Here is a 27815-nt window from a genome sequence, read left to right as displayed (position 1 = left end):
GAAGGAAGACCTTTCTCTCTGTCTCGCCCTCTCTCCGTCTCTAACTCTACCTCTCAAATAAATAAATGAAATCTTTAAAAAAAAATTTTTTGGTGCAAAAAATTTTTGAAATGCATGCATAATGTCTTCATGATATGCATTTTCCATGAAGACCCCTATAGGGTCTAAAATTTATCTCACTGAAACAGATTTCTCACATAATGGATAGTGACCCTGGGCTGAGGGCAGTTCATTTTTTGTTGGAGTGTTGAAGATGTTGGCTGTCAGCAGTAGGGGGAATGGGAAATAAATGCCGATTCCCAGGTGTGAGGAATTACCCTCTGGGAAGAGCACACAGCACCTTAAGTCGCCAACAAGAGTCTTCTTAAGAACAGAGCTTGTCGGGTTTGGTGTTACCGCCAAAAATCAGCCTTACCGCGTGCTCCACCCTCCTGGTTAGGAGAGTGCTTGGAATCCAGAATGCACCATTAAGAAATCCACGGGCAGAGCGGCAGGGAAGTCTGAGGGAAAGGCAGATTTGTGTATTTCTGCGTGGTGGAGCGCTTGCTGGGAGCGAGTGCCAGGCATCGCTGTCAGTGTTTGTGATTTTAGATGCACTAACCAGCAACAGAAAGCACACACTAAGAACACAGAGGCATATACGTTTAAGTGAACAGACTTATCCTATGGAGATTTCACGACTACAGCAGCAGGTTAGCAGGAAAAGCATTTGAAGTCAAGACACTACTCTTCAAATTCCTTAGCCATTAAAATTAAATGAATGGCATATATTTTATTTTGCCAGGGGCTAAAAATTTCCATAAAAAGGACAGGCATCTGGCCCACCAGTGAAGCAGTCAGTTGAGATAGCCACATCTGTCATCATGAAGTACCTGAGTTTAGTTCCTCCCTCTGGCTCCTTTCTCCAGCTTCCTGCTGATGCAGACCCTGGGGAGCAGCAGTGATTGCTCAATGGTTGGTTTCCTATCACTCACATGGGAGATCTGAATTGCGTTCTCAGCACCCAGCTTCAGCCCCAGCTGCCATGCAGGCATTTGGGGGAATGAACCAGCAGATGGGAGTACTCAACCCTCCCTCCCTCCTTCCCTCCCTCCCTCTGTCCCTCTCTCCCTTTTATTTCTGTGCCTCTCAAAAAAAAAAAAAATCCATTAAAGGGGCCTGCACTGTGGCTTAGTGGTCTAAGCCTTTGCCTGCAGTGCTGATATTCCATATGAGTGCTGGTTCATGTCCTGGCTGCTCCTTTTCTGATGCCGCTCTCTACTATGGCCTGGGAAAGCAGTGGAGGATAGCCCAAGTTCTTGGGCCCCTGCACTCTCATGGGAGACCCAGAAGAAGCTCCTGGCTCCTGGCTCCGGATTGGCTCAACTCTGGCTGTTGCCGCCATTTGGGGAGTGAACCAACAGATGAAAGACTTTATCTTTGTCTCTCCCTGTCTCTGTCTGTAACTTTACCTTTCAGATGAATAAGTAAAATCTTTTTAAAAATCCATTAAAAATAAATATCCTACCTTGTCAGTAACTTTTCTCCAACACATGATGTATTTCAGGTAATACTACATTATTCCTTACATTCTGACATGCATAATTGTTACCAAAGGGATTCACCTAATACAGTATTCAGAACTGATGACTGATTTTCCTTGCCTTAAACTGCAGGATAGACAAGGCATTAAAATGTTTGTATTCACTCTTCCCCTCACTAGTGAGGGGTAATAGATTAAGTTTCTGTTTTGATACAACTACAATTCTTCCTTTAAAAACATGGCTAACAATAACATAGACTTTAGTATGTGGTGTTCATATATGGACTTCATTCCAGAAGTACTGGATTCTAGAAATATCTGAGTGGTTTGGTCAAATTTAAATTCCTTGCCCCTGGACATAGATGTTTAAAGGGGGTGGAAGTCCCATGTGCCATTGCAGTTTGTTGTTGTCTGTTTTTTGTCTGTCTTTTAATATTTTAAAATAGTATTTTATAAACTTTTTTCAAATTATCTATAGATCATTGCTTTAGAGACATTTATATGGAAGTTGGAAGAAAACATACTAAGCATGTTATTTGAAGATGTAATATTGTTTGACAATAAGTTAGTCCCATGTTTCTGACTTTTTTGGGCTAATAAACAAATTATTCCAGTTGTGTTGTGTTGCTCTGGCTCTGTATGGTTCCATCTCTGGCTGCTTTCTGTTGCCCTCTAATGAATTCCAGGAATGTTGTTCCATCCCCTCTCCAGTTTATTTGGCTACCTTGCTGGCTTCGGAGGTTTCCCATTTCAATGGAAATCTCAGTTTTGTGTTTATGTTCTTGAAGAAAGAGCCAGAGACGGATGGTTTTTTTGTGCCGATGTAACAGTGCCTCATGGTTTACAGCCCAAAGAGGTGTTTGTACCATTTGTATTCTGAGTTTGTTTTCCTTGGTGAGCAAAACTGATAATTTAAGGACTACTGAAGAGTATACACTTAAAAACAGAAAGTAAGTTTTTGCAAGCTCTGTGTGAACTATAAAACATTTTAGTTTTGAGGGCAACAGATAACCAGCTGAAATTTTTAAAAAGGCAAGTCGGTGGTATTTTTCCCCTCTCTTTTAAACATTATCCTGCATAACTGGCTTAGCTGGTGCGTTCCCCTGCTGTATTGATCAGTTGCTCTGGCCTTGTGCAGATGCAGCTCTGAATGCCCCCGTGAATCTACTGCTTGCTTTCTTTTTAATCCTTGGCTTTAAAATAGCTGGATTTAATGGCAGGGGGCCCCAGCCTCCGTTCCCGAAGGCCCTTTTCCTTCCACTCCCTTGGAGAGGGAAGCATGATTAATTTCTCCCCTTCCTTTTTGATTATAGGAAAAATCAGGTACAGGGTAGCTCAGTGCCAGCACACCTGAATTCAGGGTTCAGCAAACCAGACAATTGCTCTCTTGTTCCTTCGCCTCCTGAGCCTGGGGAGCAGAGAAGGTGGAAGGGCAATGAATTCCTCTAGGTGGTGATAAGAGCCACATTCCAAGAGGATTAGCAGAACAAAACCCTGCATGTATGAGCAGAAAAAATGAGAAACCCGGGGAGGGGAATACCCCCTCCTTGATGCACAGACAGGGCCACACAGTGAACCTCTTGGTGTGTTCTCAAAGCCACATTTCAATTTGAGCTGCCAAAATGCTCAGCTCCTTTGACAAGAGCATCTACATGCTGTACGTGACACGTTTATTCTTTCGAAGGCCTGGCAGCGTTCTTGCTGTTGTTCTAAAGAAGGACATGCCAGCGGTATCCTCTGCATGGCCCCCAGAATTCCATCTGGCATCTGCCAAGTGCCTCCTTTATCAAAACATGGAAAAACTTTCCGATACCTTGATTTCAGACTTTACAACATAGAGGAGCTCAGAAGAGGGGATGAAAGAGTCCATATAATATCTCTAACCACATCTGAGAACAGTCCTGGAAGTGGAAATTTGGCCCCCTTTAAACTTTTCCTAAAACAGCATGAGCGACTGTATTGAAATTTTGGATCTTGATTGTGCAACTCCAGTGGAGGCCCCTTGTCTGTGTTTTGACAGATACATTTGGTGAAACTTAAAGGCAGCGTCATTCCTGTCTGCTAATCAAGGGCCAGAAGCAACCCACACACATCTGTTTAGCTGTTCCTCACTGCCTGTTAAGAAAATAAACCTCACATTTTTTCAAAAGTCACTACCCCCGGAGGATACAACAAAAAAAGCAAATGCATGTGGCCGCTGAACGGTTCACCTTCTTTTCATCCTTTCCATTCTGCTACCCTGAAGAGCTGTGACACCCTGAATTTTGAACTGTAGATGTTAACCTCCCTTTGTGTTGCCACATCCCCACTTTCACAAAGAAATCTTAGTGTAGTTTTTATCCCTAGAGTTCTGACAGCGTTTGCCCCCTTAGACCTGTTGTCCTTGACAAATAAGAATGTAATCAACTCGTATTGAGGCGGTAGCTTTCAGAAGTGCTGTGCTGTAGTCTAAAATAGAAACATGCATCACTATTGTAGGCAACTACAGCTTTTACATTTTCTTGGCAGAACTCTGGTCTTCTCTTTAGTGAGGAGAGAACATTCCACAAATATCAAAGTGGGCCTTTGTGGGAGACGCCCATTCTATATTTTGCCTGTGGTGTCCATTGGACATACACCCTCTTGATGTCAGTACAGGCTTAATGAAGTTAAACATTTGCCAAGTGAGTTTGTTTTTGAGAGAAGTCGATGAAGGAAGGCATGTTGGAGCAAACCTGAGCTAAGCTAAACCGTGAGTAATGATTTGCCTATGTCCATAATTTTAACAATGTGAGTCATTAGCTCAGACCCTGTCTTTTATCCCCAAGAGCGAAAGATGGCATTGGCCAAGGCCACAGAGTTGGTCTGTGTTCTGAGTCAAGAAGTGTGTTCATATTTCTCACATTGATGCAGTGAGATGACTTTAGGATTAGCCTGTGATCCAGCAAGTGGAGCCCTAGGTCTTGCACAGTGTCACTGGTCCTAGAGATCAGTGGCTTAGCTGCTTCATTTTTGTGCCTTGACAGGCACTCATGTGGGAGGCTGGTTATGGGCAAGGATTTTGGTTACTGCTCTTCCTTCCCATTGGAGGGATAGTTTTTAGAAAATACAAATAGGTTTCAACTGCCTATAGAAGTATTTTTAAGTGCTTTTCTGGGATACACAAGAAAATACTTCAATTTAAAAGAAAATAGCCATGAGTGTGTTATTTATTTGCTGTGACTGAGCAAGCCAGATTTTAGCAACAAAGGCTGTACCTTTGACGTTTCGCCAGGGTTGTGTTTCGTAGCTAAACCTGACATTTAGGAAATGTCAGCTGTGAATGACTTTTTTTTAAATTGTAGTAAAGTATGGTTGGATATACGTACAATCCCTGACTTACCAGAACTTGACAAACGAGTTCCCAGTAGACATGAGAGGCTGCCCGTCCGCCATCTCTCCCTTTCAGACATCCCTTTCCTTCCCTCCTCTTCCCCCTCCCACCGACCCCCTCAATGCCAGAGGCTTTTCAGCACACTGTGGAAACTGCTGTGGGAAAACCTGGTCCTGCTGGAAAAACTGATTTCTAAATGGAAGAAGCAGCTGTGCAAAGTAGATCCAGCGAGGGAAGCGCTGACCTCACAGAGGACCAGGCAGGCACCCCAATAGGTTTTCCAGTGTGATGTGATTCATTTGCATTTGGGTTTCAGATGTCCTTTTAAGACCCAAAAGACTGACAGAAATAAGGAAAACAGTGTTCGTCCATTGACAGATTGTTCACGTGAATTGGGTCCGGCCATAGAGACCACACACAGTAACACACAAACCTCTTATGTGTTTAGTGGTTTGTGTTTCACTGTTTACAAAAGGTTCCCACACACACATTTGGTCTTTACAGCTGCTTTACAAATGGTGAAGCTGGGACTCAGCTAACTTCAAATATCTGAGTTGCTGAAATCAGGACTAGAAGTTAAAGATTTAAATTCTGAATCAAGTTCCTGCTTTCATTGCATATTCTATTGTGTGTTTGTTTATGTGTGTATTTGTTTATGCATATGTATATATACATATATATCTCCGCCTATTTAAATAGTGAAGCAAGCACACTTGCAGATGATTAACAGACAGAAAATAATTCATAGATTCAAGCCATCTCCAACTCTCCAACTCCAGCATTCTCTTATTTAGGAGCTGGTGTTGTGGCGAATTAAGTTAGGCCTCTCTCTCTCGCTTTCGCTCTTGCTCTCTCTTCCTCTTTCACTTTGCCTTTCAAATAAATAAATCTTATTTTTTTAAAAAAAATATTAGCCTACTTTCTAGGACCCTTGTACCTGGAAAGTGAAAATTGGGTGGCTGAATCTTACTCCATAAGGAAATAAGGAAGGTTCTTGCCTCATTTCCAGTTCTTTAGAGTTGAGATTATCACACGTGCCTATAAAACACACTTAAAACATGAATGTTAAGATTTTAAACTTGATAGAAATATCTGTATAATGGTTGATTAAATAATTAATAAAATGCATGAAGTACATTCCTGCTTACAGGCCTAAGCCCAACACTAATAGCATATTTACATCTGTGGCTTTAAATTATGGATAACAAGTCTGTTCACTCTTGGTAAGTGGGTATGATTTGTATCTGTACAGTGTGTTGAAATGCCATACCACAGAGCCAGGCTCATTAGATGTTTTTGCAGGATAACCTTTCTGATCAAATTCTAAACAATGCAATTTTGAAACTGAAAGTGATAAACATACATAAAAGCACATTGCTCAGTTCTATTTATAGTAATCATAATGATGACTCCAAACAGATTGTGTCTCTGGCAGTGAACATACAATGGGAACATCATAAAAGATGAACTAGTGCCATTTTCTGAGATAGAAAATTCTCACATTTTACATAAAGCCAGAAGTAAAAATGGTTCCAAGAAGAAAACATGTGTTAAGAATTATAAGTGTTTAGCTTAGAAGGAAGGAAAAAAATGGGTTATCACAAACACTGCTTTTTTTCCTCCCAAAGTATAGAAACAGTTTCCATTCTCTGAGTCCATGATGTCATACTCTGAAGAAGACATAGTAAAGGAAATGGAATATGCACATGAGTGATAAGCTTGTCAGTCAGATTCAGTAGGGAAGGAAGGTCTGAAGACGACTTGGTAAATAGCTAATAAAGGTGTAAGGGTCTTGGAATTATTATTGTCTAGGATCTAGAAGAACTTTGCTGATCATCAGACTTGTGTAAACTTTATATTTTCTTGACACAAATGTCACTGTCGAACTTCTTCCCAGATCTTTAGTTCTGTTCACTGCAGCTTTATTCGGGGGCCAGGTGTGTTTGGTCAGATGTTTACCCTTCTAAGCTGACTGTGATAGGTTACTGCATCCGTGATAGTCTTTCATTACCAATGTCCATAGAATTAGGACTGGGTTCTGCTGCAGTCCTAAGCATTGCTGCCTAGTTTGAACCACAGAGAAATAAAGCCAAACCACAGTGCCATTAAAAGGCTTTCCTATGTCTGAGCATTGGCAGAAGTTTGGAGGTACTAACTCTCCTCTCAGCCTCTTTTTTTTTTTTTGGAGACAGGGAGGTAGTTACAAACTATTGATTTCTGCCTCTGAAAAACCTGAGAGAGCGTGAGGGGAAGCAACTATACAACTGATGTGTGTGAGTGTTATTATTTTTTTTTTAAGATGTATTTATTTATTTGAAAGTCAGAGTTACAGAGAAGGAGAGGGAGAGAGAGAGACAGAGACACACAGAGAGAGAGAGAGAGAGAGAGAGGTCTTCCATCCGCCAGTTCACTCTCCAATTGGCTGCAATAGTTGGAGCTGTACCGACCTGAAGTCAGGAGCCAGGAACTTCCTCTGGGTCTTCCATGCGGCCTGGGACCCAAGGACTTGAACCATCCTCCACTGCTTTCCTAGGCCATAGCAGAGAGCTGGATCGGAAGTAGAGCAGCTGGGACTCAAACCGGTGCCAACATGGGATGCCGACACTGCAGGCGGCAGCTTCATCTGCTACGCCACATCCCCGGCCCCCTCTTTTCTTACTTTAAACAGGATTTAAAAAGCCAGCGCACACCAAATTGCCATTTCCATACTTTAATACATCTTGGCTAAATTTTAAAACATAGGTTGTGTTTTGTACAATAGAATAAGGCAGGTTTCCTCTTTCCCATGAAATGACAACTATAGTAACTTAGTTTAGATAAATTTACATCCAAGTTGATCATCCTAATTCTAACTGTGAAATTGCACTGGGTGTTAAAGGCTTTGTAATTAATTTTAGAGCATCAGTGTGTGTAAGGAGCAGCCCCTGTCTCAAAGTGCACTGGAGACATTATCTTTGAGAGATGATAAAGTAGTTGGTTTGACTTTATAACCAAAGGCACCCAAGCACACACAGCCTGGGAGAGACTTACTTAACCACTGGGACAAAGAAACTGCCCTGATGTCAAGCGGCTAATGTGCTATGACTTGCCAAATACTCCTGCTACAGAGTCATGTTCTGAAATTTTCATGAACCAACTAGACGTATAAACTGTGTGGTCTGGATTAAATAATATCTGCCTAAAAGGAAAGAAGTGAAGTGAGCCAGAAGGCCAGATGGCAGATGTATTTTCTGCAGAACCCTATTTGGAAAGTGAGCTTTATGTAATTTTTGGTCATTTCTTACCATCTTAGGAGACCATTTTCAGAATAAGTCATTGAGTGATCTAGTACAAAGGTTCTGAAAAATGAACTGCACAGTTGCAGGCATGTCATGTAACCCATCCGTGACTTAAGGCTAGTTGGTAAAAATGCTTGACTTTCTTTTTCGTGCACCATGGCTAGAACCTGCTGCCCTGTCCTGACTCATTAACTTAGCTGTTTATCCCAACGAAGCTCCATAGCTAAAGACACTGTGAAGTTCACATGCAGGAAAAATCTGGGTGAAAGGCATATGAACTTCCTGGTTTTCATGTTGTGGTTGACCAGAGTATCCACTGCATACACACAGAGTGATATTTCCTTTTCTTTTTCTTTTTTTTTTTTTTCCCCAAGGCAGAGTGCCATTTCCAGATTGCATCTTCCGGCAAACATATTAATACTTTGGAAAATTTTGTCTGTTTTCCATGTTTAGGAATTTTTCTTTGAGGTTATGGAGTGAGCCCCAAGCTTTTAACTAAGAGCAAAGGAACATCAACTCACATTGAGATTACTTCCATAGCAAATCGGGATAGAAGGAAACTTCAAGAAATCAATGAGGGTTGTTCATTTTTCAAATGGTAGAGTCATCTCTAGGCATATTTGGTTGCTTGCTTTTCCCCTCCACACTTCACTGGGTGTCGAGGCTTGGTCATCTTCCATCTAATTGACTTTTTAGGCTCATACTTTCTTCCCTGTCACCACTGTTATCACTTCAGCCAGACTCTAGTAGTCTTGTTCCACAGTCTTCTAAACTGTTCTAATGAAATCCAAATCTTTCTTCCCATCCATTATGCATCCTCTTCCCAGTCTAATCTTCATAAAACATCGATCTCATGATGACATCTGTGTCTCAAAAACATTCAACAGTTCCATATTTTGTCCTACAGAAAACCAAATCCAGATTGCTCTGCCTGATTTCATGATACAGCATAACCTACCACTTTCTCCTTTCTCTCCGCCAGTAACCAACTTTATTACTACCTACTCTATAGTATGTTAGTGTGGAATTAGTGCGAGGAAAGCCAGCCTCTTTCCCGTATCTGTGATAAGTCAGTTCTTGGAATAAGATATTCCAATGGAAGTCACACTTGGGATATGGCTGGAGCTCCCTCCTGACTCTGGAGGTCCTGCCTGTTGTACAACTGTTGGCTCAGTTTCTTCTTCCAGTTCAATTCAACACATGCACACCAAGCGTCTGCCATGAAATTGAATGTCACTGTGTAGTGTGGGTGAGGACTGCAAGACTGTGAACGAGGACCCGGCTGAACTGCCCGAATCTGTCTGGGCCCCTCCAGACCTCCAAGTCTGTCCCTTCTGAACTTCTTGTTTTGTGTTTGTGGTTTTTTTTTTTTTTTTTTTTTTTTTTTTTTTTTTTTTTTTTGACAGGCAGAGTGGGCAGTGAGAGAGAGAGACAGACAGAGAGAAAGGTCTTCCTTTTGCCGTTGGTTCACCCTCCAATGGCCGCCACGGCCAGTGCGCTGCGGCCGTTGCACCATGCTGATCCGAAGCCAGGACCCAGGTGCTTTTCCTGGTCTCCCATGGGGTGCAGGGCCCAAACACTTGGGCCATCTTCCACTGCACTCCCGGGCCACAGCAGAGAGCTGGCCTGGAAGAGGGGCAACCGGGACAGAATTCGGTGCCCCGACCGGGACTAGAACCCGGTGTGCCAGCGGAGTTTTAGCCTAGTGAGCCGCGGCACCGGCCACCTTCTGAACTTCTTGTAGCATGTCCAGTCTAGACCAATGGACCACAGAGTGGAGTGCTCATAATAATACACTGGGCTGTATGAAGATTGTCAGAACATTTTTCATTTCTTTTCAAATTTCTATTTTAGAGTATTTTGACAATGTATATATAATATGTTAGTACAAAGGTGCATATTTAACATTTACAAATCGCACACACAGTCCACAGGCAAGCACCATAATGAATAGAGTGAATAGTATGTAAAACCTCAAATTCGGAACAATTTCCTTGGGGTTTTAGGAGGTCAGAAAACTGGCCCATGCAAAGCCATTCATTCTCTCATTCAAAAATTATTTTCTAATCCCCCATGGTGTTCTGGGCAGTGTTGAGAGAGAAAAAGGTCAAGCAAAAGGAGATCAAAATGTCAGCTTTCAGACAAGCACTTACTGGAACATGTGGCTTTCCATTTGGACCAGGATGACTGCTAAAACTTCAAGAGTCCTGCATTGCACAGAGCAAGTCACAGGCAAAGTGAGACGTTGTACCCCCCTTCCCAGCAGGGGCAGTGCTTCACAGCCAGAACTACTGCATGCCTTGATCGGGTGAGAAGGCACCTCTTTGTGCAGTTAGGTGGAAGTATCCTAACAGAGTGGAGAGGTTGGGGATTGAGGGAGGCATGCTCCAGTTAGTTTTCAGATGCAACCGTGAGATCATTCACCCAGGTGCTCAGCAGTGTTCCCTTAGTACAGCTTCCTTCCCAATAGATAAACCACTGTTGTTTTGTCTTTTATCACCCCCTAGCAAGTCTTTCTCTTGTTCCAAATATATCTCCCTTAAAAAGAGCACCCTTCGCTCTTCTACCAAGAGAACTGTGAAGACACATAGAACCAATAGGCAAGATGAATAGGGCGGTGTACTTGAAGATGCATCAGTGCTGAGACCTGGGGCTTTGTAACATGACATGGCCCCTCCAGAGTTCATCACCTGGCTTCCTAAGACCATGAGAGAATAGAACAGAAGACGGATGTGTGTCTTCCATGAAAAAAAAAAAAAAAAAAACATGGCTGCTAATTACATCTAGAGAGACTGTAGAACTCTTCCCAGTTCACTTCCCCACTACACACACACACATACACACGCACACACACTGTGAGTCACACTGTTCCTACCATTAAACTTTGCATTCTGTGACACTCTGGCACATTATAAAATGGAAGACAGGGCCAGTGCTGTGGCTTAGTGGGTAAAGCCACTGCCTGCAGTACCGGCATCCCTTATGGACGCCGATTTGAGTCCCGGCTGCTCCACTTCCAATTCAGCTCTCTCCTATGGCCTGGGAAAGCAGTAGAAGATGGCACAAGTTCTTGGGCCCCTGCACCTGCATGGGAGACCTAGATGAGACTCCTGGCTCCTGGCTTCAGGTCGATGCAGCTCTGGCCATTGCAGCCATCTGGGGAGTGAGCCGTAGGATGGAAGATGCTCACTCGCTCTCTCTACCTCTGCCTCTCTGTAACTCTGACTTTCAAATAAATAAATAGATCTTAAAAAAATAAAATAAAATGGAAGACATAGGTCAAGGAATATGGTCATGAGAAACAAAGCAAAGAGAAAAAAGCTTGTTAATTCTCATTGTTTGTATGCACAGACGAATTTAGTGAAGAGGAAGAGGAGGAGGAGACTAACAGGAAGGAGGAGAGGGACTGGAGGGGCAGCGCTGAAGGAGCATCTTATACCAGTGAGAGACCTGCTGACGTCACATTGTCCAGCCTCTCTCTTGCTGCCATCATTAGGGCTGGACTGTAATGTGACATCCTGGAAAATGGAAGCCTACCCAGTTGTAAAATATCTGCAGGGGGGCTTCTCCCCAGATTATCAAGGCTTTCTTGCTGCAGTTTAAACCATCTCCTTTCCATCGTGGAAGAGGAACTGGGTCTCCACCCTTCGTCTGCCACTCCGTAAGCCCATGCTGTGCTGTCATGCACCTGTTTTTGTGTATAGACCTCTCCGCGTCCTCTCCAGGTTTTCACATTCTATTTTAGTTGTGGAAATGAAATGAAAGGATTCTCTGATGATTTCTACGTTCTCTTGTGTTATTTATGCCAAGTATCTAGCCTTTAAAGAAACTAAAGCATTAATTCAAAATCAGTTTTGGACTTGTCCATCCTGATTTCTCCAAGGTAGTAGGACATTTATATGTAGGTCTTTAGAATGTCAAAACCTTAACTGGAACATGTGAATGCTGGAAATTTCAGGAAGGTCTGTGTGGGAAATTTTTGGATAAATTATTAGTATACCAACTTGGCTTCTATGATAAGAGACTACAGTGGCTCAATGTATCAAGGTCTACTTCTCCCCCACCTAACTGTCTCAAGCATAAAGCTGGCAGGGAAGCACTGCCGTGACAGGAACCCATCATCCTGTCTTGCTGCTCTGCCATCCTCACTTTATGGCTTCCATTTCAAGCTCTTGTCACATTTGAGCAAGTAGGGAAGAGACAGATGGAAGTCCTTTTAAAGGTATAACCCAGAAGATGTACTTATCACTTCCATTTACATCCCATGGGCCAGAATGTAGCCACGTGAACACACCAAATTGCAGAGATTAAAAACTGCAGGTGAGCTGGGAGATCATGCGTCCAGGTAGAAGGAAAGAATGGCTATTTGGGACAATGGTCCACTCTGTCTCCCCCTTGGTAAAGCCAGCCTCAGAAGGGTGTTTTGACCCTGAGTTCAGCTAAGGAACTGGTGAGCAGAGTACAAAATAGCCAAGGATATAAAGAAGGGGAAAGTCTTGTTCTGCTTGGCATTGCAACTCACGTATCTCAGTTGTTGGGTTCAGTAGTAGATACTCTCCTACTGTGAAGTTGAAGCTTGCCTCTTGTACAGTTAAATTAAAATAACCATTCTGGCTGAAGTTTTCAGACTAAATAATTCCAGTATAAAACCAGGATCCCAACTTATCCTGGCTGCTGGGATTGCAGGTCAGAGGAGCCATTCTTAATTGTCCTGTTGGCCTGAGTTATTGCTGCACTTAGCTGAAAGGGGCAAGGATGGCTACTTGAAGCCTGCCATCATAACAAACATGAAGCTTTTTAAACGCTCATGCATGAAAATGTTAAGTTTTAAAAAGCTAGTAATACTACCAGTGGCACAAAAAATATAATACCCCATTGTAAATCTGCATAACTTTACGAATGTCTGCTCCAGGAGAATAACCATAAAAAGACACTGCTGATTGCAGTGCTACACATACTCCATCTGGGACTTGCATGCCGTCTTTGTTTACTTGATTAGCCCAGCGCCTTTTCCTCTTAGTGTCCACATTCATCTTCTTCAATTGTAACCCTGCTTTTCATCTCAACCTGACAAGACCAACCTGGATTTTGACAGTCACACTGATTTTTATCTATTTAAACTGCTGGAAGCAAAATCTGATTTTGTCTCTCGCTTTTGTTATTGAGAAGAGTAATAAAAACCAAGGCAAAATTAGATCAGGGACATCCATTATTTTAACCAGGAACAAAAAATAAACACATAGCTCTGCCTTCGTATTGGATTAATTTATGTGTACAGAGGATGTTAAAAACTACATCTCAAATATGGTTCTCAGCTGTTCGTTTATTTGACATACAAATGTTAACATTTCTACTGTCTGTTGTGGAGAGACTAACAAAAACTCTCGTTTGCTGAATGTGTCGTGTGCACTGTTCCTATACCAGGTCCTGTGATCACAGCCTAAGGTCTTGGATCAGTCCACCTGAACCACCTGGCTGGCACACAGCAGGGAAGGCAAGTCAGGCAGCTGGTGGAAGATGAACAATAGGTGCTTACTTGGGTGCTAATACTCTCATTTGAATAGCTTCTGCCTTCTGAACAGGGGCGAGATTGCCCACAAGAGTGTGAAAATTGATTTGTGGAGAGTGAAAAAATCAGATGTGGTAGGTGCAGTCCAAATGAGACAGAGATGAGTCATTGGAAGAAGGGTCAGAGAGATGGGACTTTGCTGGCTTTGAAGATAAAAAAGTAACAGGAAAGTAGCTTCTGGAAGCTGGAAAAAGCCAGGAGGCAGATCATTTTTAGGGTGTCCAGGAAGGATGCTCATCGGGCTTCTGACCCACAGAACTGCCTCGTGATAAAGCCAGCAAGTCTGTGCTAATTTGCCACAGCAGCACTAGGGATGCAGGTTCCCTCGTCTCCTTTTCCTGTTCAGCGAGAAGAATGGAGGGTGTACATCGCTGGCTTCTTACAGCACTGAACACAATAATGTGTGAGCAGCACCCAGCAGAGGGGCGCGGTGATGCTTCAGGCAGGGTTTGTGCTCTGAGTGCACTTTACCGCATGCTGAGGTTGCCCATCGACTTCTCTCGTTGATGACGTCAAGGACAAGGTCAAGTCTTCGACCAGCCCTGTCACTCTATAGGACTCTGCAGACCTTCCCTCAGGTAGTCATCGTGTGTCGGCCCTATATTTCAATTCTCAGAAGATGTGTTCATTTCTCTTGTTGTCAAGTCATGGGAAATCCCTTCTGGGGCTTTCTGTGTAGCACCAGCTCCTGGGTTCTTCCCCACAGCAGTCTTCTCTCCGCCCTCTTCCTTCTGCCTCAAGTGGAGAGACATCTGCTGGCTTGATGGTGTGTGTGTGTGTGTGTGTGTGTGTGTGTGTGGAGAGGTAGGGGAGGGGACTGGGGGAAGTCACAGATGGGGCTGCTTCTCCAGAGCAGGGCATTCCACACCCTGCCTGGGCTGGGAAGAATACACTTGGCCTGGTGTTTTCTTCTTCCAACTTCCAGAAAGTTTTATTTCTTAGTGACGAAGAATTCTCTTTGGAAACGAGAGTCTTGACGCTTTAACATCGGTTGACTCGCTGCAGTTCGGTTCGGTCAGTTGCGTAGCATCTGGTATCATTGAAGTGGAGGCCACAGATTTTTCCGTATCTCTATCAAGTCAGATTCACAGAGCCCGGCTTTTGAATTTTCACAGGAAGAAAACCCCGACAGAGCTGTATTCCCACTCCGCAAGTGCTAACGCCCTGTTGGTTGTCTTTTAATCCTCACAACTTCACTGTGAAATGTAGAAGTAGATACACTGGATGTGGTGACTCCTGTTTACAGCCAAAGACCCAGGGACTGCTGGAGGGGGGCGGCTGCCCTGGTCTGGCTGGGACAGTGCTGTGCCCTCTGTCAGGGCTACAGCTGGCTGGTCGCCTAGGCGGGTCCCCTCAGTAGAGCCATGTTTCACAGCCGGTGTTTCAGTCTTCACAGGACACATACTGGACTTTCTCTGTGAACTCAGTGGTAGACTCAGACTAATAAAGTTGTAATATGAATCATGGATCAACCAGAAACCTTATGTCCTTGTTCCCAGGGCCTTTCTTCCTTTCTGAGGTTCATATTCTTCCCTCTTCACCCTGCTCTACTCAGCTGGCTACTTCAGGACCCAACTCAGGTCTGGCATCTGTCTAAGCTTGGTTATTTGCTCCGCACCACACCCCCAACTCAAAGGGTTCTAATAAAACTTTATACTTCCCTATAATTGTTTACTTGTCTGCTAATCCTCACCAGAACCAAGGTTCCTTCAGGCCAAGGTCCGTATTTCATTCACTGTTCTGTAGAGGAGTACACAGGAATATGGTTAGTACAGTTTTTCTCGGATGAGTAAATCAACAATGGAAGGAAAACGTATGTTCAAGTCCTAGCCCTGCCACTTTCTAGTTACATAACATTCAGCAAGCTCCCTAGGTGCTTAGGGCCTCCATTTCCTCATTTACAAAGAGAAGCTTTGCTAAGACAGTCAGAAGTCCTTTTCAAGCCAAACACAGTGGGATTCTAATGCAACTTATTAGACATCCAGGGACCATGAATCAGCAATCATATCTTGCAAACGTTAAGTTGGGAGCATTGCCATGGGCTTCATTTCTTGAGCATGAATTGATTATTTAATCCATCCACTTCCATACACTATTGGTCAACAGATACATACTTGGTTTTGTGTTCATAGTTCTGTCCTTTATTGAAAAGATTGTTTACTGCAAGTTCTCTTCATATAGACAGGCACATTCAATAAGAAGCCTGAGAAAATAATAAACTATGTTTTTCTGCACTTGTTTTTATTCTTATGTCTATTTTAACCTAGAAGCAGTCAGTGAAATTCTTTGCTATACCAAGAATTTCAAGTGAAGATAATCATAGGAATGGCAGTATCAAATAAGAAAAAAAAATCTGCAAATATTTCACTTGGACTTGAATTGATAATACATAATTCCATACATTAACATATGGAATATACTCGCATGCCAGCAGTGAATGTGCAAATGGCAGTTGTAAATCATTGCAGTCGTGCGCATGTTCTGTCTGCTGGGTTAATTCCAGGGTAGAGGAATCCATTGTCAAAGTGCAAGTTTACACACTTGCAGGCTGCTGGCTTCTGTATTCCTAAAGCTTACTGTTTTAGGTAAGAATCAGAATCTTACCATGCCTCAGGTATTGCTTGCTAGTAGATTCAACACATATAGATGGTCCATTAATGTGAGGGATTTTCGAAAAAATTTGTGGGAAATACATGTAATTTAAAAAATTGTACATAGATTTTAAATTTTCTTTCACCAAAATCTCATTTGTAATTCCATTTTCCACACATTTTTGAAGTCTCCTTGTATACAATTTGTAATAAATTGAAGTAGTAACTTAGTAACAGTTTATACAGGTGCAGCTAATTTTTCCTAAAAGTTGCTCTGCTCATTTTTTTCTACTTGCTGTGACTAATTAAGATTTGAAAATAGATTAAACACTTCTCCAAAATTACTTTTTAACTTTATTGCAAATTCTTAATATTATTCAAATGATAATACTTGACAGTTTTAAAATATCAGGATTCTAAGTAAACTCACTACAAATACATTTTAATCTGTATTTAATTGAACACAGTTTCTGGCCCAGTACAGATTTCTTTTTTGAAATATTTATTTATTTGAAAGGCAGAATGGCACACAGAGAGAGGGAGAGACAGAGATCTTTCATTTACTGATTTGCTCCCCCAATGGCCCTAAAAGCCCAGTCTGGACCAGGCTGAACTAGGAACCAGAACTCCATTTGCATATCCCACGTGGGCAGCAGAGACTCAAGCACTGGAGCCATCATCTGCTGCTTCCCAGGTTCTTCAGCAGGAAGCTGTAACAGAAGTGGAGTAGCTGGGACTCCAACTGCAGCTCCATTATGAGATGTAAGCATCCCTTGTCGGGGCTTAATCTGTTGCACCACAGTGCTGGTCCCCAGAATTTCTTTTGTCTTTTTTAGCTAATAGACTAATTAGCATTAAGTTGAGTTATTTTCTACCCTCTCTCCATTACTTTCATGCATCGCTGCTTATTTAGCAACCCGTGGTGATCTCTGTCCTACTGACTCAGCAAAGCCCACACCCTGGTCAGGTGGCCATAATCTCATATGGACAGAACACAGTCTGTTAGCAGTACACCAGGAAAATAGTAAAGGCAAATGGATTTGTTGGTTTTTTGTGGACAGATTACTCTGAGCTCAATCACAGCCAAGGAATATTATTGGATGACTCAAATAATTGGTACAAGATTCTTGATAAAAATCTGTGTTTTTGAAGAAAATAAGATCATATCTCTACTTAATATTGAAAATAAATTGCAGTGCTTCATTTTGAGCACATATTTTGTATTTTATAATTACACAAAATGATTTTGCAAAAAGTAGATTAAAGATACTAAAGATGCAGGTATTTGGTGTGATTAAGATGCCACTTGGTATACCTACATCCTATTTCAGACAGCCTGGATTTGAGTCCCAGTTCTGCTCTCAATTCCAGCCTTCTGTCAGTGTAAACCCTGGGAAGCAGCAAGTGATAGCTCAAATACCTGGGTCCCTGCCACCCTTGGAGAAGAACCAGGTTGAGTTCCTGGCTCCTGGCTTTATCCTGCCCACCCACCCCACCCCACCCTGGCTGTTGGGAACGTTTGAGGAGTGAACCAGTATATGAGATATGTCTTTAAAATAAATAGATTAAGAAACTTTTAAAGATTTATTTCTTTATTTGAGAGGCAGAGTTACAGACACAGAGAGGGAGAGACAGAAAGAAAGGTTTTCCATCCACTGGTCCACTCCACAAATGGCTGCAACAGCTGGAGCTGGACCAATCTGAAGTCAGGGGCCAAGAGTTTCTTCCGATTTTCCCATGTGGGTGCAGGGGCCCAAGGACTTGGGCCATCTTCTACTGCTTTCCCAGGCCCTAGCAGAGAGCTGGATCAGAAGAGAAGCAGCCAGGACACCAGTTAGTACCCATATGGGATGCTGGTGCCACAGGCAGAGCTTAGCCTACTATGCCACAGAGCTGACCCCCAGATTTTTAATAAACGTAATGACCATGTTACATGTCCTAGGACTGAAAGAAAATTCTAGTCTTTATGGTACATGTGTGTTATATAGATAATACATATATATAAATTAAAGTTTAAATCCAAAAATTACTAGTAATGTTGATAATCAATTGAATAATACACATTTGTCCTTTCCCTTTTAAAATATCTTTTATTTACTTCATTCAGATCAATGATTTTTAATCAGTGAGTGGTAAAGGATGTAGTTCATAAACAATGTGGAACTTTGTCTCATATCTCTGACTCTTAAATTACTACAGTTAATTTTATATTTAAAGTATCATTATAAGAAATTAAGAAAGTATTCATTATCAAGTGACTGTGAAACCCTTCCTTTAAAATAAATAGTAAATGGCAGACTCTGTAACAGAGCACAAACAGAGGGAATATTAGCCTTTTATGCAAATAACACAAAGGCTTTTTCCCAGGGAGTGAGATCCAGACCTCTTAGGGGAAGCAGAGGTGCAAGAATCCAGAAACCCAAGAGAAGACACAGTGAAGTTAAAAGGAAGAGGAAGAAGAAAACGCAGTGCCCAGAGCAGTTCCTGGCACCTAATGGGCACTCAATAAATAGCTTTGAGAGGATAAATGAACTTAGATTACCCAGGCATATCGACTATTAGAACAAGTTATTTCTGATGCTGCATACAAAAATAACACAGGATAATAAATAAGTAAGATTGATGAAGGACTTAAGCTGTTTGGTCATCTGCTAGAAGTCTTACTTGTACTTAAATGAAAACAGAGTCTCAGATCCCAATTTGCCTTCTGACATTTTCATCTCTAGGAAGGTCCGAGAAATGAAGGGAACTGCTACTTTAGACCTAATTTTAACCAAGAAGAGATTGGTTGGTAAAATAGAAAGAGGAGACTTTATGCACTTGTTCAATAAATGTTTATTCAGTGTTTGCTATGGAAGATAGTGACTTTGTCGTTTATCCTTTGTGATAATCAAGAAGCAGGTGATAGGTATGCCAGGCACACACTGTGGACTTTAAGAGGGAAATCCCAAATATTCCTGAGAAGAAGATAGGATTCTGTTATCAGAGGCTCCAAAAGAGAAGAAAACTAAAGAGATGAGAAACCCAACCCCTAAACTTGAATTAGGGCCCTGTCTGTAAACTCTCAGCTCCTCAAATGTCCCCTCAGAAATCCATACTGTGCTGCATCTTGATTGTCTTTGTTCTCATCCTGTATTTAATGTGAAATTATAAGCCTCAAGAGGGCAGGGCTGCATCTCTCTTGTTTATCCTTGTCTCCCCAGTGAATACAACAGTACTGATACTCAATGCATCATATATTTATATTTATAATGAATCAATCAACAATAATGAAATGCTGACAAAATGGTCATGAATATCTTTCCGATTTATCAGGAGATAATGCAACCATTCCTCATGCATGCATGCACACACACACTATAAGTCTCACATTTTACCATTTGCATGATTAGAATTAGAGGTTTGATGGTTCTAAAAAAATGAGGAAGAGAAATGGCTGTGGCTGCCAAGGGCATGCTTGAATTAACTCAAAATATAAAAGACCATTTAGAGAAGAATGCAAGGGAAGGCTAATCACCAAGAACAATAGCAGAGAGAGAGAGGATGATCCCATTAGAATAGTGACAGAAAACCTAGAGTCCAGGGTGAGCTCAAGTATGTAAAATAGTCTAAAAACAACAAAAGAGACTTAAAAAGCTGGCAAGGAACAATCCTACAGAAAATGAAGTTGACAAGTAGGCCAGATATAGAAGACTAGAATCCATGTGATGTCAAATCATTTTGATAAGGATGCAGTTATAATTTCTATCAAGACTGAATACCATTTTTATCACATTTTTATTATAGAATTTTGTTTTACTTTTGTGGAGAAAAGAACAAAAAAGGGAGAAGACCTCTGATGAGAAAAACAAAGAATTCTTCTTCTCTTCTTGTGTTTGCCTTTTAAGCGAGGATATTGATGTCCCCCTTGTAAGGGTAGAGCAGAATGTGAGACAGGCAATGGAGGCCCCAGCAGCATAATACGACATCCTTGGCCCTTTGCCATGAATCGAGCTTTCTTGGCCCAGGCTGCATCCACAAAGCTTTGCAAACCTGTGACTGCCACACACCAGTCAGCTTCCTTGTGGGAACTTCAGAGAATATAGTCCCAAAAGTCCAAAGACTGACGAAAAGAGAAAAAACATTAAGTATCAGAAACTTCTGGAGTTTATTTTGCAAACAGAGAACACTTAGAAAACACAGTTGATAGTCATTAGGCAACAAGAGTAAGTTAAGCAGTTACGCAGGACTCAGTGATTCGCCTGTGCAGAGAACAACTGGAATGAAAATGAAAAAAATGTGGCAGATAGGGCTTTCATACTGTATTAGGATTTCATTGTCGTAATGGAGAAATGTGAACTAAATAACAGAATAGGTACATGTATTCACAACTCAGGTTGCTTAACCAAACCCCCAAGACACTAAAGAATAGGTCAGTGAAATTGCCACGAGTGACATCTGTGGACCCCTATTTTATTTTATTCTAGATCTTTTTTTTATCAATGGCATGAATGAAAAGAGAGTGATGAAAACAGTAGCAACAGTGGACACTTATCAAACTCTTATGTATTCACTGTTCTGTTATTCTATGTGCACTCATTTAATCCTTACAATAATCCTTTACAATTGATAATCTTCCCCCACACACACACCACAGTTATACATGAGGAAAGTGCAATACAGAAACAGTTTCTAAGTAGCAGAGCTGAAATTCAAGCCCAGATTGTCTATTCAGTGGCGTAAGTGATGTAAATATGAAATCCTTCAATTTGTGAATGACCCCAGTGAAATGGACAGCTAAAGTGGAAGGTTACAAATTGGCTCCAAAAAGGACCCCAATAGACTTGTAAAGTCAGCAAAATTAATAACACAAAATTAATTTCAATGAAATAAAAACACATAGTCTTGTTACCCCAAAATAGCTGTAGAGATAGCTTTTGGAAATGGAGCTCAGTGACAGATGATGTGAGGAAGTCTCAGGGGTTTTAATTGACTGTCAGCTCCCTGTGACCAGTGTATAGTATGATGTCATTATCAACAAAATACAATCTTGGGTAGAATCTAAAAAAGAACCAAGCCATAGAATCTATATGTCTCTCTTTCTCAGGGTGAGAAGACTCCAGACTATGTCACATGAGGAATTAAAGTTCTGGAAAACTGGCAAGACAAAAATGTCTTCTTCTCAAAATAACTTGGGGATTTATAAAGCCCATTCCAACTCTAGCATCCTTTGATGCTATGAATAATTCTGTGCTAGAATAGAGAGAGGATCCGAGCGTTTTGGAAGAGTGGTCACATGGGAGATGTGTGTGCAGGCAGAAGCTAGAACACTGTGTAAGAATTCGCAGGAAGGCAGTTGACTGAGTGGTAGCCAAGAATTTACTCACAGTTCGTCTTGTGGAAGGCCTTGCGGCTCCATGGTGATTATTTGAGCAGATGCGGATGGCCGCTCAGTGAGGACATCAATGAGGGGATTCACTGAGAGTTCAGGAAGAAGGGAAACCTCTCCCTGCTAACCCCAGGATTTTAGAGTAGGAAACTCAGACCTCTGTGAGACAAGTGGTGTTGGGTGGCGTTGAGTGTTGAACTGCACCAAGCTGCAGGACCGTGGGTGACTGGAGAGCAGGAGATGCCTCACATGGGAGTTGGATTGAGTTACACAGCAAATCACAAGTGAAAATCTGTTAGAAAGGATTTGTGTCTTCCTGGTGACGGTTTCTTCACATTTTTGCATCAGATGGTAAGTCACAAATTGTCTTCTAACAAAGCCATGTGTTTGGGCGTGTTTCTGGCCCCCTATGGGAAGGCTGTTTCCACGACCAACTCAGACTCTTAAGCACAAAAAGCTGAAATCCTCTGGGATCCGCTGAACTTCAGATGGTTTTGGTTTCCTTTCCAAGCTTTTGCACAATGCTTGACTAAAACAGAGTAAGACCACTGCAGATGCCTTGTGGGGAACAGGGGAAAGACGACAGAAATGCTGTCTCCGCTTCAGGAACTCCACAGTTAAAGGGCCCTTTGTTCTGCTCCCTCATTTTCCTGAACCGTGAGCAAGTCCAGCAACCCCACCAGGTGGCCGTCCAGTCCTTGAGCAGATTGTGGGACAGGAGACTCACTGCCTCCCAAGACAGTTTCTCATGCCCCTTAACGACAGCAAATGTAGCAAGAAAGGGAAGGGAACATAAAGAGACAGGAGAGGGTGAGAAAGAATATGGAAAATGGGTGCATTCCACAGTGACAGGCCCTCGCTGGGAAGTGAGGAGCAGAACTTCAAGCCCTGAGAATACGGTTTCTTCTTCACTTTGATAATTTTCTTTCTCACTTTAGCTGTTCTTATTTTTACCAAGCCAACTTTACATTTATGATTCTAGTTCTTGTGTATATCAAGATGTCCCAACTGGAATGAACCTGCTCAATCATTTCTAAACTGTTCCCTTTTTGCATTGAACCAACACAGTGGCTCCAGACAGGAAGTGCATATTCAGTCTCACCTGAATAGCCCTGCTATTGACTGGCTCTGAGCAGTTGGCCTCTGTGTATAAGCGTTGGTTCACTTAACCTAGAAAGTGCAGATGATGCCTGTCTTGCAAGAGCCCTGTGGGTACGCAGTGAAGTAGATGCAGAGTGAATCCTACGGTGCAGTGCCTGGCAGTGGTGTGTGTGTGTGTGTGTGCGCATGCGCGTGCCCGTGCATGTGATTTGCTCACTGTTGAACTCTCAGCACCCAGGACAGTGCCCAACACAGAGCAGGTCTCTGTGTGTGTTGAATGAATAAATGAGTGAGGTCAATGAATGAATGCTCTGGCTAACGGGATGGAAGTGCTGCTGTCAGAATGATATGTCTTTGTGAGCAGAGAAGCTGATTATTCCATGATTTAAAAAAGGAAAATACCTTTTCATAGCTAGATTGTTTCCCTCCTGTTGTGCAGCATGGATGGCTTCAGGCGCTTTTAGAAACCAGCAGATACCGCGAGGATGCACAGTCCTGGCAGTCTCTCCTCAGCCCTTACCTGTCTTCCTCCTGACACCTGGAGCAGTTGCATTCTCTGCGGTCGTGTGCTGTTTGAAAGCTTGAAATGAAAACTGAAACCAAGTCCAGCCTAGCTGGTAGTCATCCAGATATAGATACAAGGAGATTAATTTTCAGAAATTTCCCTCTCTACTTCCTCAAGCTTTTAAGAGAAGCATTTAGTTAAACAGACAAGTTTGTCTTTTCCATGTTTCATTATTTCTTTTTCAAGATGGAGTTTGGTAAATTACATCATATTGGCTATTGATTATCTCCCAGGAGGTAAAACCTGGTAAAAATGAAACCTTAAATAGAATCTATGCATCGCCTTCCTGGAGCTAAGTGAAACTCAGCCAGATAGATATTTGCTTTGGAGTCCTCTCCATTTAGGTTCAAGCATGTGTTTTTGCAAAACTAAAAGGACAAAAAGTTAAGTTGCCTGAAATTGAAAAAATTTTTAAAAAATCCAGTTTTTGATTCAGCATTTCAGGAATAATGAAGAAAATGTATAGGACCTCAATTCAGATGAGCCTAAATGTGACTGAAAATGACATTGAGGTGGGAGGGAAATTGGGATGGGTTGAGAATGAGCAGGAATGCTCTCATTTGCTAACAGAAAAATGAAACAAGGGAGTTACCTCTTGCTGTGTTACAAATAGGACATGCCTATTCATTGAACCACCCCAAGTAACACCTTCTTGGATGCTGTCTTCTGATGTCATCTAATTGCCCATGGACTGCTAATCTGATCTCCTTGCAGGAGCCAATTTTATTTTATTTTTTAAAGTTTGTTTGTTTAAAAAGAGTGACAGTGAGAGAGGGAGACAGAAAGAGAGAGAGAAAGTTTTTCTTGTACTGGTTCATTCCCCAAATGCTTGCAAAAGCCAGGGCTGGGCCAGACTAATGCCAGTTGCCAGACATTCTACTTGAGTCTCCTAGATGGGTGGCAGGACCCAAGTACTTGGACCATGATCTGCTGTCTACTAGATGCATTGGCAAGAAGCTGCATCAGAAGCAGGGGTAGGACTCCATCCCTTGCAATCCAGTATGGGATGCAGATGTCCCAAACGGTGGCTCAATGTGCTCTGCCTCAACTCCTGACCCATACAGAGCCAATTTTAAAATTAGACCATACTGGGGCTGGTGTTGTGGTGCAGTAGATTAAACCGTAGTCTACAATGCCATCATCCTATTAGTCTACAATGCCATCATCCTATATCAGAGCACTGGTTTGAGTCCTGGCTGCTCCACTTCTAAACCAACTCCCTGCTAATATGCCTGGGAGGGTAGCAGAAGGTAGTCTAAGTGCTTGGCCCCTGCCACCCATGAGAGACCCAGATGGAGTTCGTGGATTCTGAGTTCAACCTGCCTTGGCCCTGACCAATGTAGCCATTTCGGGAGTGAATCAATGGATGGAAGATCTCTCTCTCTCTCTCTCTCTCTCTCTCTCTCTCTTCTTGCTCCCTCTCTGTCACTTTCCCTTTCAAATGAAATAAATCTTTTAAAAAATTATACTGCATACAGTGAATTTAACACATTGTGTCCAATAGTGACACATCTTGAACCCCCAATAAATACTTGTTAATTGACTTCTGTGCCCTGAGCCAAGTAGGTTTTCTTTCCAGTTTCACACATCAGTTAACTTGTTTCTGCCAAAGAAGTGTCACATTTGTTTTTTCTTGTCTGAAATGCCTTCCTCATCATTGCCAGTATCAAAGCAGTGCAAAGGAGCACCTCTCCTCTGAAGCCATCTCTGGTTAAACCCCACTAAAGTGAAGCCATCTCACCTCCCCAGAAGCCCTTCTGTGCACCTGGTGTAGTCATCTCAGAATGTCTACACGATACACACTCCCACAAGAATATGCATTCAATCTCACAGCTCATAAAGGGCATACACAAGCACACAGTATACTCCCCATGCTGTATCCGGCTCATGGAATTGTTAGTATTAGTAGAAAAAAAAAAAAAAAAAAAAAAAAAAAAAAAAAAAAAACAGGCAACCCTGATTGCCTGTCTCTATAAATCTGCCAAAAATGGGTATAAATGGAATCAAGGCTGTGAGAGATGGATCTGTTTCATCAAACAGGTGATGAAAACCTCACACATTTACACCTTACAATTGCTTTAAGGTAGATTAGATGGCTAACAGAAAGTCTTCCAAAGGGAAATAATAGGTAGTATTATATTTAGTTGAGAGATCTGCACAGGTTTTGAGCGACTGTACAAAAACCAGGTTTTGCTCATTCAGTCTTTAGAAAAATGATTTGGAAGAGATTGAACTGTGGATTGCTAAGGCTTACAAACCGTCATGAGCATCTGCCACTTTCTGAGCCTCCCCCACCGTGCATGGAGCCAAAGGGCAGGCAGAGCTCTGTGTTCGGCTCCGAGTTAAGGAGGTGGGCAAGGCAGGCTATGATAAGGTTTTCCCAGGTCCCTGAAGGTGCATAAGAAGCTGAGGCTAATGGTTAAATGTGTATAGCATTGGGTGAAATTGTTTTTTGAGAAAACCTTCTTTTATAGACGGAAGCATATATGCTTTGATGGAGCAGCACTAGAGGCCTAGTTCTGTGACTTGGTTACCTGAGTTCAAGACTGTGTCTTAAGAAAAAATGAAATAGGTAGAGGAAATTAAGGAAGTTACCTAGTTGAAGAGGTGGGATATAAAGGGTTGAAAAAAGACAGTTCTGGTACTCAGGGTTAGATCTTGACTTTCTGGATGACTAACAGATATCGTAGGTTTAGGAACATGGAGGGAGAAAGACGGGAGTGGTTTTAAGGATGTGTAAAATGATGCCCTGTAACGGCATTTGGCACTGCTTTTTTTTTTTTTTTTTTTTACTATTTATTTTTCATTTATTTGAAAGACAGAGTTACAGAAAGAGGAGGAGAAAGAAAAAGAGAGATCTTCCATCCACTGGTTCACTCCCCAAATGGCCGCAGTAGCAGGACCTGTGTCAGCCCAAAGCCAGGAGCCTGGAGCTTCTTCTGGGTTTCTCATGTTGGTGCAGGGGCCCAAATTCTTGGGCCATCCTCCACTGCTTTCCGAGGAGCATTATCAGGGAACTGAATAGGAAATGGAGCAGCTGGGTCTCAAACTGGCTCCCATATGTATGCCAGCATTGCAGAAGGAGGCTTCATCTGCTGTGCACAGTGCTGGTCCCATTGTGCTACTGTTTCCAAGGATGGTCTTTAAAGTGAGGACTTGGTAGTAGGTTAAAAGTTGGGGAATAAATTATGAAAAGCTCATTGTAGCCAAGAGAGGAAGAGTAAAATATTTTTTTAAGATTTATTTATTTACTTGAAAGTCAGAGTTACACAGAGAGAGGCAGAGAGGCAGAGAAAGAGAGAGAAAGAGATCTTCCATCCACTGGTTCAATCCCCAACTGGCCACAACTGCTGGAGCTGCACCAATTGGAAACCAGGAGCCAGGAGCTTCTTCCAGGTCTCCCACGCAGGTGTAGGGGCTCAAGGACTTGGGCCTTCTTCTACTGCTTTCCAAGGCCATAGCAGAGAGCTGGATTGGAAGTGAAGCAGCCAGTACTCGAACCAGCGCCCATATGGGATGCTGGCACTGCAGGCAGCAGCTTTACCCATTATGCCATAGTGCTGGCCCTGGAAGAGTAAAATTAAGAGGACATCTATTCCTCTTTTTTCCACATGTCTTCACTGAACACTTAACTTGTCAACAGCATTGTTCTCAGTAATTGGGGACAGACAAAGGCAAAGTGCAGTTTATCAGAAGCAGGCTCCTGTAACTCACTAAATTCACCAATGTCTCCTGTATTTCTTGTCCTCTAAAGGCAAGTGCATTCACCATGAATTTGGTCACTAGAGAGGTAGCACTGGGACATCTGGTCACCGTGAGGCAGGAAACCGTGACCTGGCAGGAGTTTCTGGTCCAGTACATGGGGAAGACTGTTGTAGTTGTGGATTAGCTTTTGCTCATGCTGAAATTTTTTTTTCAGGATCTATTTACTTATTTGAAAGGTAGAATTAGGGAGAGAGAGAGGGAGAGTCAGAGAGAGATCTTCCATCTGCTGGTTCCCTCCCCAAATGTTTACAATGATCAGAGTTGGGCCAATCAGAAGCCAGGAGCCAGGAGATTCTTCCAGGTCTCCCACATGAGTGCAGGGGCTTAAGCACTTGGGCTGTCTTCTACTACTTTCCCAGGCCAGCTCCCATCAGCAGGGATGCTAGAGCAGAAGTGCAGTAGCTAGGACTCGAACCGGTGCCCATATGGGATGCAGGCGCTGCATACGGCAGCTTAACCCGCTCTGCCACAGCACCAGCCCCTGTTCATGCTGAAATTTTAAGAGCATGCAAAACAAATGACCCCATGGATACGGACAGAGTTCTGAGGGTTCAGAGTGCCCTGAACCGTGCTGCAGATTGGCCCTGGTCTGGGGCCACCAGGCTCTCCTCTCAGGTGCCCCACCACTCCCTTCACTTGGCAGCTTCGGTGGCAGGAGGTGCTCACTGGATCCTGTATGGCCATAACCTCTCAAGTCTTCGATT

The 27815-nt window shown here is 42.5% G+C and overlaps 1 protein-coding gene across 15 annotated transcripts in view; it reads left to right on the top strand.

Annotated features, from left to right (window-relative positions):
* The window catches only part of SPATS2L (spermatogenesis associated serine rich 2 like), a 174807-nt gene that overhangs the window by 47372 nt on the left and 99620 nt on the right, over window positions 1–27815 (top strand). The window contains exon 1 of one of the 15 annotated variants that reach the window (XM_070070422.2): window positions 4024–4253. The exons of the other annotated variants lie outside the window; for them this stretch is intronic. The gene's annotated coding sequence lies outside the window, so the exon portion shown is untranslated. Of the gene's footprint in view, window positions 1–4023; window positions 4254–27815 lie in introns of those variants that run through there. 15 annotated transcript variants of the gene reach the window in all.

Source organism: Oryctolagus cuniculus, chromosome 3 (assembly GCF_051225735.1).
Source record: "Oryctolagus cuniculus isolate XC-2025 breed Fujian yellow rabbit chromosome 3, ASM5122573v1, whole genome shotgun sequence".
Taxonomy (NCBI): domain Eukaryota; kingdom Metazoa; phylum Chordata; class Mammalia; order Lagomorpha; family Leporidae; genus Oryctolagus; species Oryctolagus cuniculus.
This window is presented reverse-complemented; position numbering and strand designations above follow the sequence as displayed.